Source organism: Phodopus roborovskii, unplaced genomic scaffold (genome assembly GCF_943737965.1).
Source record: "Phodopus roborovskii unplaced genomic scaffold, PHOROB, whole genome shotgun sequence".
Lineage (NCBI taxonomy): Eukaryota > Metazoa > Chordata > Mammalia > Rodentia > Cricetidae > Phodopus > Phodopus roborovskii.
In genome coordinates this window covers 5051079-5063512 of record NW_026126618.1, presented here as the reverse complement: position 1 = coordinate 5063512, position 12434 = coordinate 5051079, and positions in this window count along the sequence as shown.

Below are 12434 nucleotides of genomic sequence, written 5' to 3'. Positions count from 1 at the left end.
ACATAAGGATGTGCTGTCACTGCTCTTGACCTCCTTGCTCTTCTCCATGTAATCCTCTGTGGCCCAGTGTGGAAGAGATTTGTATCCCTCAGTCTTATGTGAGTCTTGGTCAGCTTTACAGCAACCTTTTCTCTCCCTGCATCCACCCCTCCCTCCCTCCCTCTTCCCTCCCTCCCTGCCTTCCCCTTCCCTGCCTTCCCCCTCCCTCCCTCCTCCCTCCCCCCTCTCCCTGCCTCCCTGTCTCCCTCCCCGCCTCCCTCTCTGCCTCCCTCCCTGCCTCCCTGGTATTGAAGATGGAGCCTAGAATGTGCATATCCTAGACACACGCTCTATAATACAGCTGTATCCCCAGCTCCTTAATTTCTTCTCTTTTTCCTATTTTCCTTTTTATCAGACATTTGAGGCCTACCATAAAAACAATACAAAGCCAAACCACACTCACCCTGCCCGTTCTTTCTACTCTTTCCCCTCCCTCTACCATTTTGCTGCTACATCTGATTGACTATGACTTCCTTCTGTGATTTCTCTGAGTTATCCATCTTAATTAGAGGTGAATGCCTTTACACCAGACTTCTGGCTTTTCGTTTTGATGAATAATTATTATACTCAGAACACAGTGGGCTGGTGCGAGGTCACACGCTGATGAATGCCGAGGGAAGGTTGACTACCGAGTCAAACACAGACACACACACAAAAACAAAACAAGCTAGCTGGCACTGCCGGTCCATACTTGGCTGCCTCTTATGTTTCCCTGATTACCAGAGCCAGAATTAGCTGTGAGTGGGAGGCCATGCTTTTTTCTCCCTAGCTCCCACCCCGTTGACTCACATGGGCATTTCAAAAAGGACCAGCAAGTCCAAAGCTATTCGCAAAGAATACAAATACTTCAGTTCTAATTTTGGCCTTTTATTAAGGTCTACAAAGGAATTTGTGTACTTGATAGTTAAATAAAGGATTATGGGAACCAATATCTAAGTTTGACTTTTTTTGAATTGCTCCCAGAAGTCATTTCTTAGACCCGATATTGAAAGTGGAGCTCTTTGGGAGTTATTTTCACAAGCCATGCTTTGGTTAAACCTTCTCATACCATGACAGAGAGCCGGGAACCAAAAGGAACTTTGACCTTTTATTTTTCCCCTTATCTCAACCAAAAAAAAAAAAAAAAGCTTCTGCTCTTTCAAAACTTATCTGTATTTTTATAATTCCTTTGACTATTGTTCTGAGAATTATCTGAAAGAATAAATGTAAGCCAGCTAGCTCTTACTTAGGAGTCAAGAATTGAGCTTCACAGACCAACCCCATCAAGGCACCGATGCCCAGTACTGACAGCCACTCCCTCACGGTCTTGTCCTTCTCACTAACACAGGAAGTGCCCATGTCATTGCTGGCCAGCAGGAAACAATGTTGATTTCTTTCTTGACGGGAAACAGGAAGCTCTATTGGCTATTATCTCATGATAATACATACTCCGTGATGGCCATCCATAGAGAATTCTGGGATAGTACAGAGGCCTCTGGTTCTGTGGTCTGTTTTCGCAATGACCCTTTATACTCCAAGTTTACTCTTGGGCGTCTCCTTCCAGTGTGGTATTTTTTTCTGCTGGAGTTGATATTCCTTTTACTTGCAGAAAGCCCAGTGGAAAGTGTCGGGAGTATACTGTGTATACCTGATGTCCTGGGCATATGGAGGCCATTACTGATTGCCATTAATACAGTACATCTTTTTTACTGCTTTGTTCTGCAACAGAGGACATGGGTGTGGGGGGCGGGGGAGGAAAACTCTCAGATAAAAACAGACATTATGGAAGAAAGGTTTGCGTTGGTTCAGGCTTTGTTCAGCTTTTGAACCTGTGGTTAGGGAGAACAAACGGCGAACTCAGGAAATGGAGGGAAGTGTTTATCTTGTGGTGGCCAGCAGCAGAGAGGACTCAGAGCCCCGACACTTCCTTCAAGGGTGAACCCCTAGTGACCTCACATAAAGGTTTTACCACCTTCTCATAACACCACAAACTGCCACCCAACACCTTTAATACAAGGGGTCAGAGGGACACTTGTCCAAATTGTAGCAGAGGCTTCAGATCTTGATTTGACCTCCCCCCCCAAATCCTGTCAGAAGTACTGTTGAGACAAACAGGAAATTAAAACATTCGATAGATGATATTAAAGTAAGATTATTACTTTTGTCAGATATGATCATTATATTGGAGTTATATTAACCAACACTGTTTTCTATTAGGGTTAGATATAAGCTACTGTTTATAGTTGAGATGATAATATGCTTGTTTGATATTTGCTTTAAAATATTCCAAGAAGGAAAATATTAAGTGGAATGGATGCTACTTACTAAAAATTATTTTTTTTATGTGAGTAAATGTTTTGTTTGTATGTATGCCACTCTGCCACATACACAGCTGGTGTCCACAGAAGCCAAAAGAAGACATCAGATCCTCTGACTTTAGAGTCATAGATGATTGTGGACCACCATGTGGGTTCTGGGAGCTGAATCTGGGTTCTCTGAACGAGCAGCTAGCTAGTGTTCTTAACTGCTGAGCCATCTCTTTAGCCCCAAGGGTAAATGTTAATTATTAAAGCTATAAATAGTGAGATTTGTTCGTTCCATTATTTGCTTTAATCTTGTGTGCTTTTAAATGTCACAAAATTTTAAAAGTTAATTTTTTTGGGGGGGGGGCTGGGAAGGTGGGGCAGGACCTCACTAGAAAGCTTTGGCTATCCGGGAATTCAGTATGTAGGTCGGGCTGTTAGATCCTTGAGCTAACAGAGATCTGTCTTTGCCTCCCGAGTGCTGGAATTAAAGGTATGTATGGCCATGACTGGCAAAGATTTTATTTTTATTGTATTAATTGCGTGTGCATCAAGTGATAAATCCCCACTTAGGCCAGAGGTGAGAAATGCCCTCCCCTGGAGCTGAAGTTACAGGTGATTTTGTGTTGCCATGAGGTTCTGGGAACTGAGCCCCAGTCCTGTGTAAGAGCAACAAGTGCTCTCAACCACTGAGCCATCTCTCCAGCCCAAAGGTGTTTTGTTTTGTTTTGTTTTGTTTTATTTTATTGTATACTAACTTGTTACTGTCATGTTCCAGGAGCAGAGAAGATATACTGTGCAATCAAGGTCCAACCTATGTTATTCTTAACAACGATAAAGTAATTCAATATAATAATTAAATTTCAGGACTACAGTAGCATCTTTCTGTATTAATAACTATTACATTTCAGGTGCCTGCCTTAGAAATCATGACTCTGTATGGCAGGTTTCTTGTGTTCAAAGAAATCGAAGTTCCCGGATCAAGATAACCAGCACATTTAGTAGTGCTAGCTAAGCCTGAGCTTTGGACACACTCCTGCCTAATTCCAAAACCTATGCTCTTCTCTACTGCCCAGGCTCTCACTCTGTTGGTATGTGGGGCCTTGTTAACTGCTGGCAGCCAAGTCAACCGCTAATTAGAGTAATTCTCCGAAAAGTCTAATCAGAGCATGGCCCTCTTCTGCAGGAAAATGTCCATCTCACGTAGAGCCGAATCCAGAAGGTCCACAGAGCCTGCAGGCGAGCCTCGCTACCGAATCCAGAAGGTCCACAGAGCCTGCAGGCGAGCCTCGCTACCGAACCCAGAAGGCCCACAGAGCCTGCAGGCGAGCCTTGCTAGGGTTACTTCCCTCTGTGCTGCCCTGCTCCGTCCCCTTGCTTTCAGCCGCCTCTTTGCTAACTCTGCTGTAGCCCCAGGCCGGCCGCATCCGCATCTTTGTACAGCGCATCCTGCTTCTGCCTGCTACTTGGTATTCGCTCTGCTCTCCTTCCTCTGATTCCTGCAGTCTTGTTCCAGGGTCTTTTCTTCCCTCGCCATCCATCGCTATGAAATTGCACCTCCCACGGCAGCTTTCCCTTTCGCTCCCGGCGCTCATCACTGTGGCAGGGATGGCGCAGACCCAGCAGGATGGCAGCTTTGCCTAGCTTTTTCGTTTCTGTATCTCTAGCACCTGGTATGATAACACATCACATCTGCTCCGTAGCATTGGTTGTATCACTGAGTAACTTGACCTCAGAAGCAGAATGACCTGAATCCCTGGGTGACTAGAATGGAATCTAGTAGGGGTCCGCACCACCCCCTGGTGCCCCGCTCTCTGATGTGGACACTACACTGAGGAGAGGTTTGCATTCAACACACATCATAGCTCCTAGCCCGATAGGGACAAGTGTCAGAATTCTTTTTGGCCTTAATTTCATGACGAGTAAGACGGATGTAACAACTGTTAGATACTTATGTAGGATATTAAATTAGACACACCAGTCTCTCTTTTGGCTAAGTAAAGCGCTCCCTCCTCAGCTGCACAAACCATCTTTGCTTTCACAATTCCAGACAGTTTGGTTAAGAAGCTGAGAGCTCTGAAAGGCCTTTGACCGGAAACTAAGGATTTATGAAAGCCGTTGTTTCTCTGTTTCTCGCTCCCATCTGAGTCTGTAGTTGACAGGACATAGCCTCTCTGATTTATTGAATTAGTGTCTCCAGTGTAATTTTTGGTGCCAGATGATCACGTCCCAATTTGATTACAGTCACTTGATAATGAGGATTAGATGCTATAAAAATGACAGTGGTCTCTGCTGAGTATTTCACATTCTTCTTTTTTTAACCAAAAAAGAAGAAGAAGGAAAAAAAAGCTCTCCTATGCCAAAAGTTTACACAAAGATTTAGTGTTGTTATACTTTTCTAGGACATAATAAATTCATTATTTTTATGATGTAACCTCTAAACATTGAGATCTCGTCTAGGAGCTGAAATATTTCTTAATGGAGCAAAATTATGAATGCATTGGTAAAAACAGTTTTTAATCCCATGTAGTTTTTATTTCAGGTTGAGCGGAGAGTAGAGCAACCACAGGAATGTACATTAACAAAAGTAATAAGCTAATTAAACAGCACACAAATGTTGTATTGTCTGGGTATTAATGCTTGGAGGGTCACGTCTCAGTTTACAGTGGCAAAGGGAATGTATTAGGGGAGGGTTATTTGACAGGGATCTTTTTGTGTCACAAGTTATGTGCGTAAGTGGAGACAATCAGCGTCCTCTCCTCCTTTTCTCTCTGCGAAGAGACTCATAATGAAGAGAAGCCTGTGCTCTTCTGAGCTTCTGAAATACCGTGTTACGTTACGCCCCACGACTCGCAGGACCTTGGGCAGAGGAATGAAGGGAAAAGAGGAGATGGGCATTCACTGGGGGTGAGCTTGGGAGCGGACGATCGCACCCGTTAGCTGTCATGAGGGAGACAGGCCGCCCCCCCCCCCCCGTTTAAGACCTCACCAAAGAGGAAGCCACGAGTATCATGCTGCCCCCCCCCACCATCTTTAAACCAACACAGCAAACAGTCCAAAAGCCTAAAGGTGTGTCTGGCACAAGCAGTTGGGTTTCCTGGTGATGGTAGTCTGATTCTTGGCATTTGGTCTGTGTTTATGGTCAAAGCAGCAGACGTGAGGTAATGAAGTAAAGACAGGAAGTACAAAATAACGACGCTGTCATACAGGCACTGCGCTCTGGGCTCCGATGGAGGCTAGAGGAGGCAGAAGGCGTAGGCTGTGCTGCGTCTGCCTTGGGTTCTTCTGGGGGGCCAGGCTTGCTCCGTTTGTCTGTCCACATTGCCCAATGTTCACCATAGCTACTGGAGGGCAGGCGGAGCCGTGAAAAGTAGATGATGTAATCAACCCGTCTGGGTTACCTGTCAGGACTGGTGACAGTAGCTAGTACTTACTTTTCTCTGTAGACCAGGCTGGCCTTGAACACACAGAGATCCACCTGTCTCTGCTTCCCAGGTGCAGGGGTTAAAGGCGTGCTCCATCACTACTTGGCCTGGCAGGGTGGCACGAGTCTTTTGAAGCCTCCAATCCTACCCCCCAGCAATACACTTCCTCCAACGAGGCTACATCTAAAACTTTCCAGTTCCATTATCTAGGGGCCAAGTATTCAGACATATGAGCTTATGGGGACCTTTGTCCTTCAAACCACCACAGGCTCTGTTCCCTCATCGGTATACCAGTGAGCTGGAGGCTTGTGCTGGGGAAGTGAGGGACACTAGTCTATTTTTCTTCATACGCTCTTGTCATGGAGCAAAGGCTGTAAGAGCATTGTCAAGGGCAGAAGGCTGAGGGATAATTGCTGGGCACACAAAGCATTATGTGTAAGTGACAGCTTTGAATATGACTGTATGCTACTTTGTTTACTACCTTACTGTAACTTATAAGTTGTTATCTATTCTTTCTCTGTGTGTGTGTACCCATGCCATGGCGCATGTGTGATGCTTCCAGGGACCAACCCTCTAAGCCATCCCCTTCATCCCCTTACTGTAGCTTTTGTGGAGCCTTAACCGAGTTTAATTTAAAAGGATTCCCTTGACGGCTCACGACTCAGTGTTGGAGAGTAGAAGAGGATCAAGTATGCAGGATACATACATCCAAGGCCAGACTGGACCACGTGAAGACCCTGTTTTAAAAAATCAAAAATAGCAAGTTAAATACCCAGTTCTCTATGAGACACTATGATGAGCTACACCATGACAAAGGCATTGTAGAGTAACCCTAAGAAGGAATTCTGGGCGGTTAGTAACTGACTGTGAAGGCAGCCAGGATGTTTGTGCGTGTAAGCTTTGCAGCTCAGCAGAGCCATGGCTGGGGAGAACAGCAGGGCACATTAGACAACAGACTCCTGCCCCTGCCAGGCTGGTTGTCATACTCCAAAAGAAATCTATAAAGAAACGGTCAGGGCAGAGACTAGAACTAAAGCAGCGTCTGAAGATGACTAATGTCCCACAAGGGCAGCCTGGAGAAGCTTTAGAGGGGAAAGCTGTGACAAGGGATGCAGCGTGTTTATGGGGAAAAGGCTTCCAGCCTTGGAAAAGGGAGCCTGTTGAGTTCAGGGAAATAAATATTTACCGAATGACCGGGACACTGAAGAACTGGTAGCATTCCACTTTACCAAATCTAATCTTTGCTAGCAGTGCAAACTGGAGTTAAAGCCAAATCCTGCATGCGCATACATGTGTGTTTGGCTTGAACACTGATGCTGTTTCTCCCCAGACTTTCTCCGTTTTCCAGTCAGCTGGGGCGTGTTTGGCTGTCAGACTACAGGAATGGAACACGTAGCAACCAAAGATGTGTGTGTTATGGGAAAAAGCATGGCTCTAGGGCGCAATGATGACTTCTCAGCTTGAACTGTAGCTCACCTTGAGTACGCCTCATGTTCTAGAAACACCACACCTTCAGCCCTCTATAGCTCTACCAGAAGGCCAGGCATGAGAACATAGGGGGAAAACTTCGCAAACCAAGTTATGATGTAATCGTCCTATGATCCTTCACTATAGGAGACATATATTGGCATATTTTCCTTTTATAACTCTTGGAAATGGTACAGAATGAGCCACATCCTGGACATAATGACTGGTTGTCAGGGTTACCGCTTGCTCATAACGCCTTGTCACCTCAGTCCCCTGCTAGAGGCGCTGAAGGAGCCAAGAGGGATATGAAGTAGGACCAGCATTTGAACTAAGAGGGAAGGCCCTCAGATGTGCTGGAGGTTAGGAGGCCCACGGGAGGAGGAAGAAAGCCCACACCAGCATGTGAGGGCTGTTGACATGTTCCGAATCTTTGGATTTGTGTTGTGCTGTGACCAGTCTGGAAGAATGTACAGAGGCAGGGTTGGGGAGACGAGCTGCAGGGAACTAGGTTGCGAAGCACTTGACACTATGAAGCTGCTCAAAAAGGCTAGACCTTGGCTCCCGTTTGACAGTTGCCCAGTAGTGGCAATATGTTCCTGTGTGGTAACAGAAGGGAGGTGGTACTTCTTTATCTTTTTCTGTTGAGATGTATTTACTTAGTATATATAGTGTTCTGCCTGCATGTTTGCTTGATGGCTAGAAAAGGACACTAGACCTCATTACAGATGGTTGTGAACTTCTGGAAGAACAGCCAGGGCTCTTAACCACTGAGCCATCTCCCCATCCCCCCACACGAGTGAGTGCGGAGCCAGGGGGCAGCCAGGCAAGGAAGTGGGAAGCAAGGTACCGGTATCCACAAGCACAGGAGTTTAGTGTAAAAGGACTGGTTTAGTCTTGCCTGCATGCAGTACCTGCGGTGTCCAGAAGAGGGCTTTGTATCCCATGGATCTGCAGTTACAAAGGGCTGTGAGCTGCCATGTGGGTACTAGAAATCAAACCCAGGTCCTCCGGAAGAGTAGCCAATGATCTTAACCACTGAGCCATCTCTCCAGCCCAACATTCATCCCCCTTTTGAGATATTTCTCTCTTCTGTCTCTCTCGTGTTCCCTTGATTATTCTCCAATCGTGTTGCTCTCTCTCTATTGTTTTTTTCTTGGCTTTTGAGATAGAATTTTTGCCGTGTATCCCAAGTTGGCCCCAAACTGTTGGTCTTCCTGCCTCAGCCTCTGGAGTGCTTGAATGACAGGCATCACTGAGTTGCTGGCTTGCTTGGTGCACTTTCTAATTCTTGCTAGGGTTTTTCTTGTTCCAGTTGATTGACAAATGCTGAAATGCCTTAGTTATTTGTTCAAGGCTCAGTTACTTTACCTACTTCCTATCCTGGGTGAGCTTCTCTGCAATCAGCTACATTATCGACCCTGGTTTCATCGTCTCTCCCATCTCTTGTATCCGGCATACTTCTCCTGCCCCGGGCTTGGGACTTGGGACTGAGCATGTGGAATAACTTGCTTTAGGTAATGATATATTGGTAATGATATAAAGATGCTTCATGAGCTTAGTAGGCCCTCCCATACTTCCTCTTGTTGCTTTGGGTCAGTACAATGACTGTGGCCTGGCAGGCCTGTGGGGTACCAGGAGGATGAGAGATATACAGAACAGAGATGCTTGTCTGACCCACAGACCTGCAGGTAGAACCAGATGTCTCGCTAGAATGCCAATGTCAGATGCAGGCAACAGCAGATTCACATTGTCTTGTGCCATTGAGTGTTGGGGATGGCTGCGTGGCAACAGCAAACCAGCACACCATCTCTCTCTCTCTCTCTCTCTCTCTCTCTCTCTCTCTCTCTCTCTGTGTGTGTGTGTGTGTGTGTGTGTGTGTGTGTGTGTGTGTGTGACTTCCAAATGTAGGGCCCGAGCTTTGGCCTGGCTTTGTTTGTGTTTCAGACTTGTATATTCAGCAAAGCGTTTGGCATCTCTATCCCATGACTAAGGAGCATTATAAGCAACAGTAATAAATAGCTTTTAAAGAAATCAAGACATAACTATCTTTATTCCCAAATCTGCCTTCTCCCACCTAAGTAAACGGTATGACTGATCATCCTTCTACTTCTTCGAAGCCAAAATATTAGGAGACATCCCTGACTGTGTTTTCTGCCTCCTTTGGTACTGGCTCTGCTGCCGGCCCCGCACACGCCCCTACCCGGCTGCGCACCTCAGCACCTCTGTCAGCCCTGTCTGCTTCGGCTTTCGCCCTCTCCTCCACGGATCAGCCAGAAGAATCTTCCGAGAGAGCAAATCAGGTCGTGCCTGCCCCTTCCCCAGCTGGAATAGATTTCAGGCCCCTCCAAGGCCCCCGAGTTCTGGTGCCGCTGGCCTCACTGGCCATATACCCCAAACACTCCATTGGTTCTGATTCATGGGCCATCCCCTCGCCATTCCTTTAAACAAGTGCATTTTCTCCTAGCTATTGACTCGACTGCTGCTTTCTCATTGTGTAGCTAGCAGCTTAAATACGACCTTTGCAGAGAGGCCCTTCTTCGTTTTAGAAGGGTGTCTACCTCCATTATCGAATGTGTCGTTGCTATGGTGCCCGAATCCTCCTGTGAAAAGGCCCTGGCCGTTTCAGCTTCTTGGAGTGCTCTGAGCTTCCTTAGGGGTCTCTTTGCTGTGTGTATAAGAGAGTTGATTACTCAAGCCTGTACCCTGTCTGGGAGGCCTACACTTAGTAGGCGCATCCATCTCAATAGAAGGCTTGTACCTGGGAAGGGGGTGTTTCCTGTGAAGTTGGAGGCCGCTGTTGGGAGTGCTTTTCAGCCCTCCCCTCCCCCATTTTTAGAATTATATTTTTATTGATTGATTGCATAGGGGTATGCACATACCATGGCATGTGATTGGAGGTCAGAGGGCACCTTGCCAGGATCGCTTCTCTCCTACCATGGAGATCCCTGGAATCAAACTCAGATAGCCACGGTGACTTTGCTGAACTGTCTCACTGGCCTGCCAGCAACTTTTTTCTCTCTGGAGACTGAAGGGAACTCGTCATTTCTGATCCTTCATCATACAAAAGAATGGACTTAGGCAGGGAGGCGGCTCAGTGGGTAAAGGTGCTTGTGGCTAAGATTAACGACCTGAGCATGATTCCAGAACCCATATGATGGAAGGATCAGATCCTACAAGTTGCCCTCTGACCCACATGGACACGGTGGCGTATGCACACCTACCCACATACACACTCATGCACATACACACACAGCCCAAAATAAATGTTCAAAATGAAAGGAGAAAAGTGTGATGCTTTTGTTAGTAACGATGACTCACTGTAGGAAGAAATACCTGGGTCATTATCCTGTGCCTCGGTCCCTGACTCACTCTAGGAAATGACCCCGAGGACCAGAAGGAATAAAGAGGTTCACAGGGAACTGGAGTTGGCTGCCCCTGCAGTCTGAGAAGGTGCAGGACAAGGAGGGAATATTCTATATAGTGGTCAAGAGAAAAGGCTGTGGCGTCCAGACCCAGCCCGTACGTCTGCTTTGTCTATGTACCACACGGTGGCCTAGATCTTAACTGAGCATGCTTCGTGCTTCAGACGGGTGACTGTTGCATCTGTGTCCCCGGTGTGAGTTCTCTTGTGATGTTGCTACCCATAGAAGACTCGGGGCCTCAGAGTCTTCACGGATGTCATAAGCCGCAACATGGAGCCCTCCCGCCTCTGCCTGGTGGGGTTCAGAAGCTGAGAAGCTGGCGACAGACCAAGCTCCAGCCTCCTCACCACTGGGACTTTTATTTTATTTTTTCAGTATTTGTCATTCACCAGCAGCGCCTCTCCAGTGTAAAATGCTCGTCCGCTCTCGCCCCCAGTCAGCTCTGTTGGCCAGCGTTGGCCTCTTGCTCATCTGTCGGCCTCTCCCCCCATCTTCATTCGAATTTCTGGGATGAGGGCGCGCACACTCTACACAGAAGGCAATAGATGCTGAGCCGGTGGCTCAGTGAGGAAACGCTCTCTCTCCCCATAGAGCACAGTTATCACTCATGCTGTCTCAGCGAGGCAAGTGTGTTTGACACTTTGCCTGAATTTGTACAAGTTGTAGCTGCTTAGGGCTTTCCCTTCCTTCTCTTTGCCATAAGAAAAGAAAAGAAAAACCACGGAGCAACTTCTTTTGTTTTCATTTTATCTTTTATTCTCCTCCCTTCCTCTAGAGGAGGAAACAGGAAGAGAGGGAGTAAAAGAGGCCAGTCTTCGTGGATGGAACCAAAAGGGAGTTTGAAATTTTAGAGAGAAAATTAAAAAAAAAAAAAAAAAAAAGTAGTTTGAAAAAATACTCTGGGACCCGGGAAAAGATGGGAGAACGCTGCGCTTTCTGGACCCTGGCTGCAGTGAAGACTTCCCCGAAGTACAGCCACATTAAATCACAGACGCAGCTTTGAAGCCCGATGGATGGGATCCTCTGTGAAAACCCTCCAGGTCACAAGCGTGGGCACAAGACTCTGAAATACGGACTGCACACTGCTAGCCTCTGTTTTTGCCCAAAGCCTGAGGATAATTCACTTAATCCCAGGTTGACCTCCCTATAGAATCAGCTTGCAGGGCGCAATAAATAAGGCAGGGGGAGGGTGGTGGAGTTAATTACCGAGCTTGGGTCTATTCAGGGTACAAAGCGCATGCGAACAGTACTGGAGTTTTGACATGAGTCGAGGGACTTGAATTCTTTCTCAGCTGGAATGTGCTGGAACTTCCCAATTGACTTGAAAGAATGTCTAGAATTTCTTTTCTATTATGGTCACTGTTACTTCTCACAGAGGCAAATGAATCCTCCCTGTGCTACCATGGTTGGACGAGGAGAGCTCCTGGCTGGCTCACAGGGAACAAAGCTGGCCAGTATTTCCTAGTAGGGAAGTGTGAGGAAAAACCTCACACAGGGGCTCCAGGCAGAACAGCTGTAAAGATTTAAAGCCAATGGGAGCACTCATGAGGATGGCGCAGAGCAGGACTTGTCTATCAGTGGTGGGAGGAGGAATTCTGCTGCCCGCCTCCTAGCATTGGGCAGAACTCAACAAGTTCTGCTCTACGGCCATATCCCAACTACAACAGCTTTCCGTTGTGGAAATCGACCAGTCATTTAGGGATTGTATTTAGTGCGGTAGTGGTGATGGGGTCTCTTGCACTGAACTTGCTCTTTCAGTGGAAACTGACTTCGTTTTATGGTTAGGGTCTTACTCAATA